A 10,158-nucleotide genomic window follows, 5' to 3' on the forward strand; every position below is an offset into this window, starting at 1 on the left:
ATAACCTGAGGAATAAATAAATTTCTGGCAGGTTTTCTAATCACGATATTTAAAGGTGTATTTTTTTACAGCTCCTACGATGGAAGGTAATAAAAATGAGTCAAATGAGAGAGGGCATTTGATTTACACAGTCATGGAGACAGATGTACACAGAGGGGCACAACGAAACAGCTGTTGATTTTTTTTACGCTATCTACTGTATTTTTTAAATTTTTATTATTTGTCTTTAATTAATAACTTTTATTGTATTTTTTCATTCTTCTTTAGTCCCCTTACAGTCTCCTCCCCCTACAATCGCCACGCTATTATTGTCCACATCCACGAGTCTTTCTTCCCTTCGAAAACTGCTGTCGTAGAAAATGTGAACGGTATTGACACTCCAGTAACTTGCCCAGAGTCATGCTGCTCCTAAGTGGCCTTCCACCCAGGGTTTAAACACTTCATTAAAACGCCCCAACAGCCCTATAGCTCAGTGGATTGAGTGAGGGCCTGCAAACCAAAGAATCACGGTTCGATTCCCAGTCAGGGCACATGCCTGGGTTGCAGGCCAGATCCCAGCAGGGGATTCACGAAAAGCGACAATTCATCGATATTTCTCTCCCTCTCTCCTTCCCTTCCCCTCTGAAAATAAATAAATAAAATATTTTTAAAACTGTCCCAACAAACATACTAAGTACCCCGACATCAGAAAACTGACATGCCTTGGGCTTGGTGTTGTTAGGGCTGGCCTGTGGCTCAGAGGTAGGTTGGGGTGTTCATTCTCCTGTTGGACACGATTTCCCAAAAACCCAGAGCCAGACAAAAAGGCGGTCCTCACTCTTGTCTAAGCACAGACAAAACCAGGAACACCCAGCAAACCACAAAAATACAGCTACCTCCTTGTCCTGGATGATATGAGTAACTACTGCTTCTTCTTTGTTTTTTTAAGATTTCATTTATTTTTAAAAAGAGGAGAAGGGAAGGAGGAAAAAAGGGAGAGAAACATCAATGTGCGGTTGCCTCTCATACACCCCCTACTGGGGACCTGCCTGCAACCCAGGCTTGTGCCCTGACTGGGAATCAAACCAGCAACCCTTGGGTTCCAAGGCCTGTGCTCAATCCACTGAGCTACACCCTCCAGGGCCAACTACTGCTTCTTTACCAGTTCAAGTGTGAGCCTTGCTTCATCCCTCCCACTTTATAGATCTGACTTATTAAGATATGTCTCATCTATACAGAGAACTGGGGCGGGGGAACAAGGTGAGTGAAAGGGTTCACAAGGTCCAAACTTCAGTTATAAAGTAAATAAGTCACAGGGCTGTCGTGTATAGCATGGGGACTAAGGTTAATAATGCTGTATTGCTTGTTCGAAAGTTGCTAAGAGAGTAGATCTTAAAAGTTCTCATCACAAGAAAAAAAATGTGTAACCGTAAAAGGTAACAAATGTCAACTAGATTTATTGTGGTGATCCTTTTGCAATGCATACAAGTATTGAATCACCATATTGTTCCCCTGAAACTAATACAACATTATATGTTAGTTATACCTCAATAAAAACAAAGCTGTCCAGCCCTGGGGTCTGTGGCTCAGTGGACCGAGTGTCAGCCTGTGAACCAAAGGGTTGTCAGTTCCATTCCCAGACTACGGCACATGCTTAGGTTTTGGGCCAGGTCCCCAGTAGAGGGTGTGTGAGAGGCAACCACACACTGATGTTTCTCTCCCTATCTTCCTCTCTCCCTTCCCCTCTCTAAAAATAAATAAACAAATAAGGATGCCCAGTCACAGAATTATCCTCAGTAACTTGCCAGCGAATCCAGGAGAAAACCCCATTTTCCTCAAATCTTCCTCCAGTCTTCCCCAAAATCACCTAACACAAGCCCAAATGCTATAATAAGTCCTCGGTCCCAATGAGGTGCGGTCTGTCCTTTGCACTAAGCATTGAACCCCACATGTTCAGCCATAGGTATGTCCCTGGTGGTCTTTAGCTGGGGGGCAGTGGCAGAAATGGAGGTTCTGGTGGATTCAGGTGAAGCTCTCACTGCCTCCAAACGAAGCCTGGGCCCAGTAACCCTCAGTCAATAACATTCCTGCAGAAGACGCCACCTTGGCTGCAGAGTAAGGACCTACTGAATTGAGCTCTGGTATTTGGTTGAAGCATTTCAGCCTTGACTCTGTTTTGTTTTCCAAGGAATAAGGTGCCTTGGGATTTGGTGGGAGGGGGTGGGGCATGTGATTAGGTCTAGGTTGTTCTTTTACAAAGTTGTGGAATGCAGCGTCCAACCTCAAGGAGCTGAAAATCTGGCTGGGCCCCTGTTGGCGTGTCTCGGTTGGTTGGGCAACATCCCTCAAACCAAAGAGTTGCTGGTTCGATTCCTGGTCGGGTCGCATGCCTGGGTTGCAGGTTCAGTCCCTGGTCAGGGAATGTATGGAAGGCAGCCAACTGATGTTTCTCTCACTCTCTTTCTCCCTCCCTTCTCCTGTCTCTAAAATCAAAAATAAAAATTAAAAAAAAATCAAATTGGGTACCGGCTCTCAGATTGGTCTACCCCATACATGTTGGCATCTCCACTGTGAGTCGTAAACTAAAATAGGAATATATCCAGTTGAAATCTTACTTATTGAAACTGGAACTCTAAGGAACAGTGAGCATCCCTCAATCACGCATGAACCCGGCCCTGTGCTGAGTTTATCTCCTTTACCCCCGCAGCAGTCTTGGGAGGCAGGAGTTCCGATTCGCTCCATTGTTTACGGAGGCAAAATGAGGCCCGGTCAACATTTTTTTAAAGATTTTATCTATTTATCTTTAGAGGGGAAAGGAAGGAGAGAAGGAGAGAATATCAATGTATGGTTGCCTCTCATGCGTCCCCTGCTGGGAACTGGCCTGCAACCCAGGCACGTGCCCTGACTGGGAATCGAACCATGATCCTCTGGTGCGCAGGCCTGTGCTCAGTCCACTGAGCTACACTGGCCAGGGCCCAGTGATCATTTTTTTAAATTTGTGGACAGTGTTCTTCCTGGGGTCAAACAGCCAACCTGGGGTAGAGCAGCAATTTGACAGTGGGAAGACTGCGGAACCAGAACACTCAAACTTTAAGCTACACTTTGCCGTTTAGGCAAATGTCTACAATAAACTGGCTTTGTACAGCATTTTTCCACAAACTTGGGTTTGGTCCCGTCATGAGCCAAATCGTGTCTCCCCACTTAGGAAGTGCTCTGTAGCACAAGTTTTTATTTTTTTTAATTGATATTTTAGAGATAGAGAAGAAGGTGGGGAAAGGGTGACAGAAACATCTATTTGTTGTTCCACTTATGGATGCACTCAATGGTTGATTCCGTATGTGCCCTGACTGGGAATCAAACCCCCAACCCTGGCACATCTCAACAATGTTCTCACCAACAGAGCTGCCCAGCCACGGCAGTAGTGGGTTTAAACACCAGAAAACAAACGCAAAAAAAGGCAGCATCAAGCATCACTCCTTCCAAAAAATGTCATATTAGCTTCTTCTGCCTGCCCTTGAACATCAGATTACAGCCGCAGAATGACAGTCTTGGGTGTCCGGCTTTCTGAGGCATATGGTCAGCACTGCAAGCCTTTATCAGCCCAGACCAGTCCGAGAACTTTCCCCTCCCCCGTCCTGCATACCCTGATAAAAGGTAGGCCAAACGTTACCAGCCCTGTGGCCGTAAACCCTGTGCAAATTCAAATCATGCATCTCCGCACCTAAACATATTCTGGCTCAGCAGTGCGACAAGGCCACATTTGTGACCGTGCGGTGAAAATACGACAGTCCACAAAAAGAATGAAGTCTAAGATCTCAAGTCAGATCGCCCTTCCCCTCCCCCCTCCACTCACTGCACTGGTCCAAGGCCAGTTTCACTGCCCGGCGTGTTGTGGATTCTCCGGGACCCTTCACTCTTTCCTCTTCCCTTCCCTCCATGGTGGCTGCACCGCTAGATCAAGTGATGTCACTTCAGAGGGTGTTTCATGGACAAAAGGGACTTACAGAGAGGAGAGGGGACAAGACAAGGACAAGCAGCATGGGAACGCCAGACTGAACGTGGAAGATGATAAAAGAGAACAGAGCGGCAAAGGCAAAAATGACTTCAGTGACTCCAGGTCACCTGCTGAATTTTCACAGACATCTCCGCCACGTGTTTACCTTTTCAATTTTTTATTCACAACACCACCGAGCATCTTTCACTATTAAAAGTGTACGTGTGTGCGCACTTCACTGGGGGGGCTTCGTATACGATCAGCACTGAGTGATTGAAACTTTATGGCTTCCAGGGGTGTGCAGCCTTTTGGCATCTCTACGCCACACTGGAAGGGTGTCTTGGGCCACACCTTAAATACATTTTGTGACATGTAATCACACACAAAAAAATCATAATGTTTTAAGTGAATGTATGATTTTGTGTTGGGCTGCATTCCCAGTCATCCTGGGCTCCAGGCAGCCTGCAGGCCACAAATTGGACACCCCGATAGGCTTTTAATAATTCCCCCCAAGTGTGACGATTACATTTTGATGAATATTGCCTGTGAGGATAGAAGGAAGACTTTAAGTAACAGAACTCCACTGTACTTTAACATAACTTCAGATCGCCAACAGGGGTCACTCTCTCTCTTGAAAATCAGCGTGCTTGCTTGTTTATTCCCCTTAGAATACAAAGCAGGTTCCAGTCTCTGCGGGGCTTCGTACCAAGTGGAGACAGTTGATCCATTTGGCAACATTCAAGAATGTTCCATGTAAACAACAAAAGGTCCAGAATAAAACACTGGGGAAGGGAAGCTTTGGAAAATGACACATTTGCATTAGGGAACCTCCCACCTCATAAGCACATTTAGATGACACTGAGGATGATGAGGCAAATTCCAACTGAGCAGCGAATTCCCTCATTTAATAACTTCATCCCCACAGCACGCCTGGGGCTACTCACACGCAAGTACACTCGGAAGTACGGAGAGGTGACAATGTATCGGGCACGAGACAGCGGTGGAACAGGTGATCCCTCAGTGCGCGTCACTCAGCCTGAATTCGAAACACAGATCCGGTCGTGGTTCCTCGTTTTTTGTTTCCCAAACCAGTCTTTTTTCGCAGCCCTCCATTGCAAGAGTGTGGAGGTACGTTTAAAAAGCAGGATCATTTCAAAGCAGAAGATGCATTCTGTCCTCTTGAGGGGGAGATGGATACAATGTGGCAGTGGGTGAGTTAGCCACAAACAATAAAGACTCTCCATCAACACTGCCGTCAGCAGTAAAAAGGGCTACTTGCCAGGAGCCAGAACCGGAAAACATCACTAAGTTCGAACTGGTGGTGAAGTAGGTACCTTAACCCCAGGAATCGGTTGGCGTGATGTCATCCGGTCCAGCTTTGTAGTGGGTTCAGCACACTGAGAATACGCATGAGTTGAAGAGATATCACCGAATAGTGAGAGCGAATGCCTTTTTCTTCATTTCATTCAGGGTTATAATGATTCATCCATATAATCGAATTTGTAAGGGCTTTTTTTTTTTTTTTACAAATTATAGTTTTTCTTTAAATAGCTAAAGTTCTTATGTAGAGATGGTGTGATTATCATTTCTATAGGTTATAATGCTTACAACTAGTTTGATCTCATCTTTAAAATCTTTTTTAGAAGAGCAAAAAACTCATAGATGGAGAACATGTCAGCTAATTGCAGGGGAGGGGAAGTTAGGGGGTGGAGGGATTGAGCCAAAAGGAGAAAGGACTCATGGACAACAGTGAGGTGATTGCCGGGGGGTGGGTGGTACAGGTGACGAAATGGTAATGGAGAAATGTAATTAATAGAGGCCATATAAAACATGATAAAATTTTTTAAAAATAAAAATAAAAGAGCAAATTCTGCAGAATCAATGATAATAAAAGGATTATTGGGCCCTGGCAGAACTTCTGTCAACAATATCCTTCCATTTACCCTTACGTTACTCCAATGGTTCAGAATCAGGGGCATCTTGTCCCCCAGGGGGCACGGGATGTCATGTTGGGAAACATTGGTGGTTGCCACAACTTGGGGGTTGCTACTCCCATCTCATGGGTAGAGGCCAGGGAAGCCGCTGAAATCCCACAATGCACAGGACAGCCACACACAACAGGAATTACCCAGGTTAAAATGTCAGTAATGCCAAGACTGAGAAAGCATAGCAAAGCTCTTACTCTCTCACAGCGGGGCTGCTTTATTATAATCCAAAATCTTCCTCAGTAAATTCTTTGAAGTTCAAAGCACCCCTTCCTACTGAAGTTCTTGATTTACCCCCCACTGGAGTTCAGTGAGTATGTGGCCAAAAAAGAGAAAAGTAACTAAAGATGGAGAATACTTTGATTTCCTCTTTAAACAATGTTTCCCTATTTCATTGCTATTGTATCAAAAAAAAATGAGAGGAATAAGATTTTTTTTTTCCTCCAACAGTGGAGCCTGGTAGGTCAACAGAGATTCATAATGGCCAGTTAACATGGAAAAAAAAATTACCCTCTATTTTCAAAAACCAACTGAAAGCTGGAAAATAAAGGTGGAGACAGCGCTTCCTACAGCTGTGCTGAAATGCCATGGAAAGGACTCTCTCTGGAGCCCTAACAGGGACAGAAGACCGATGTCCAGTGTCCTCCCCACGTCCTGCAGGCAAACATGCAGGATGGCAGGATGGCTGGACCCGACCTGACGATGGAGCCTGAGGCTTCTTAAAAGTATTTTCAGTTTGAGAGAGAGAGAATTTTCAGGCATTAGCTAAGCACACAGGAACACTGAACTGAATGAGAGTATTTTTTAGAAGATTTTATTTATTTATCTTTAGAGGGGAAGGGAAGGAAAAAAGGAGAGAAATATCAATGTATGGTTGCCTCTCATGAGTCCCCCACCAGGAACTGGCCTGCAACCCAGGCATGTGCCCTGACTGGGAATCAAACCACGATACTAGGGTTCGCAGGCCTGCGCTCAATCCACTGAGCTGCACCAGCCAGGGAGAGTATTTTTTTTTAATCTCAGAGAAAAGCAGTGTTCTTTAAATCCACTGTTTCTCTGTTGCCACTGGGACCAAGCGGGGCTGATTCAAAGAGAGAGGAACCACCTTCACATGCCCTCAGAACCAAAGTGCAAGGCCAGTAAAGGGCTAGGGAAACCCAGGCCAAAATAAAAATACTCGACAGCAGGTGGCACAGTGCCCACAACGGCAGGGGAAGCACCAAACCCGATACAAAAACACTGCGCTTCCTTTGCCTGTTTGGACATGATTAAATGCACTCACTCAACACGTCTGAAAACAGTATTATTTCACATAAGCTCTACTCCGTGAGTTGGTATGTTCATAAACGTCCACCAAGATAACTGTTCCGAGGTTAGATTTCATTATATTGGCATTAAGTGCCTTTTCCTTTCTTCCTGGAAAAAAAAAAAATCACTTCAGAGATTCATTGAAGAACATTCTTCAGATGTAAACGAACGTGGATTCCTGTAGCCAGCTGCACAAAAGTTATACCATTATCATTTTTTCCTTTTAATAGATGCAGAATGATGTGAAATCAAATTGCACCTTCAAATGTGGAAGTAAGAGGCAAATGTCTTCTTTGGCTCCAGAAGGGCATTTCAAGCAATATCCATGCAGGAGACCTTGGTCCTCACACCAAGGTAGTGAGTTTCATAGAGAATTACCTGTTTTTGTGTGAGTACATGCCACACTTCTAATAATAAAAATAAAATGTCATATATCTCCTACTTCTTTGGCAATAACACATCTATAGCCTAATGTAATAACCTCCTAGAGATAAAGCATATTTAGGTATTTTTCTATTTACCTAAGTCATAGGCAACCTAAACTCTGATGATAGATTTTTGAGAAATTAAAAAAAAAATCCCTATCCTACTGAAGACAGTGGCTTGCTTCTTTTAGCCTTGGGGCTCAAGGCTAAGCCAGGTTTTTTTAAAGTAGTGTTTTGCTGGGACGTGTGGGTGTTTTCTCTGTTGCCAGCCCAGCACTTCTGATGGATACTGAGCAGGAACCCAAAGGTTTAAGGCCTGGGGAGCATCATTTTCTGTCCACTTTGCAGCCCATCAAAGAAGATGTTAGTCCTCTGGTGAGGTCCCTCCCATTTTCTCACAGGCTATTATGAGACTGTTCTGATTAAAATATTGCTGTCTGTACTATTTTTTAAATACACAGAAGATGCTTCTCCAATATCAGCATAGGTCAGATATGGTTAAAAAGTCAAACCAGATTTGAATTTGGTAAGATGGGTCAGAGAAATAAAAGTGTAAGCTCCTCCAAACACAATAAAGTCAGCGATAAAATTTCTTCTCATTTCTCCCCTTTACATATAGTTTTCCACCAAGTTACTAGTTGGCAACTGTAATAAATACTTTGAAATGGGTCTAATTAAAGAAAAATCAGGACTTCCGGCCAAGATGGAGGTGTAGGTGGAAACATTGTGCCTCCTCGCACAACCAAGTTTAAAGACAATAAAGTTTTAGTAACAAAAAAAGCAGGCAAAAAACAGAAAATTGAACTGTACGGAAGTCCAACAACAACAAACTGTTCATCCAGACCAGTAAGAGGGGCGGGGTCAGTGGCTGGCAGAAGGGGTAGGACAGGAAACATCAACCGGACAGACCCAGGAGCCCAGGAGTTCAGGAGTGCATGCAGTGGTTGGCGGATCCCAGGCATGGGGTGGCAACGGGCGGACCCAATGAGGGCAAAAGGCGGCTGGCTGACTGAGGTCACACATTCACAAGCATAGATAAACCAGGCGAAGGAGCGAGCAGTGAGACAGACGGCTCAAGCCAGGGCCCCAGCCACAGGAATTAGAGACTGAAAGCACCAATTGGAAAGGCTTTCGGAGTCGAGGTGCCAGGAGAAGCTCCCAGGCTCACAGAGAGTTCGTTGGAGAGACCCACAGGGTCCTGGAGGGTGCACAGGCCCACGCACATGGGAACCAGCATCAGAAGGGCCCAATTTGCTTGCAGGAAGCAGCAGAGGTGACAGAAATCTGAGAGAGTGGAACAAACACCATTGCCCCTCTCTGACCCCGCCCCCACATATGGTGTCACAACCCAGCAACCTGGGTGGCCCCGCCCTGGAGAACACCTAAGGCTCCACCCCTCATACATAACAGGTGCAAACAGACCAAAACATTATGGCTCAAGAACGACTCAAAGCCCCAGAGCCAATAAATCTAAGCAATGAAGAAATAGCTAACCTTTCAGATGCACAGTTCAAAACACTGGTGATCAGGATGCTCACAGAACTGGTTGATTTTAGTCACAAATTAGAGGAACAAATGAAGGCTAAACTAATTGAAATGAAGAGAAATACACAGGAAACCAATAGTGATGGAAAGAAAACTAGGACTCAAATCAAGGGAGTGGACCAGAAAGAGGGAAAAAATGACCAAACACAAAAATATGAAGAAACAACAATTTAAAAAAATGAGGAGAGTCTTAGGAACCTCCAGGACATCTTTAAACGTTCCAACATCCAAATTATAGGGGTACCAGAAGGGGAAGAGGAACAGCCACAAGTGGAAAACTTATTTGAACAAATAATAAAGGAGAATTTCCCCAATCTGGCAAAGGAAATAGACTTCCAGGAAATCCAGGAAGCTCAGAGAGTCTCAAAGAAGTTGGACCCAAGAAGGAACACACCAAAGCACACCATAATTACATTAGCCAAGATTAAAATGAAGGAGAGAATCCTAGAAGCATCAAGAGAGAAGGGGACAGTCACCTACAAAGGACTTTCCATCAGACTGCCAGCTGAATTCTCAAAAGAGACCTTACAGGCAAGAAGGGGCTAGAAAGAAGTATTCCAAGTCATGAAATCCAAAGACCTACATCCAAGATTGCTCTATCCAGCCAAGCTTTCATTTAGAATGGAAGGGCAGATAAAGTGCTTCTCAGATAAGGTCAAGTTCAAGGAGTTCATCATCACCAAGCCCTTATTACATGAAATGTTAAAGGGACTTATCTAAGAAAAAGAAGATAAAAAAGATGAACAGTGAAAGGACAGCAAACTCACAGTTATTAACAACCACACCTAAAACAAAAGCAAACTAAGAGGACAGCTAGATCAGGAGTGAACCATAGAAATGAAGATCACATGGAGGGTTAGCAACAGGGGAGTGGGAGGAGGAGAAGGGGGGAGAAGGTACAGAGAATAAGTAGCATAGATGG

The sequence above is a fragment of the Artibeus jamaicensis genome, unplaced genomic scaffold (assembly GCF_021234435.1).
Source record: "Artibeus jamaicensis isolate MK-2021 breed Jamaican fruit bat unplaced genomic scaffold, CSHL_Jam_final contig_467, whole genome shotgun sequence".
Lineage (NCBI taxonomy): Eukaryota > Metazoa > Chordata > Mammalia > Chiroptera > Phyllostomidae > Artibeus > Artibeus jamaicensis.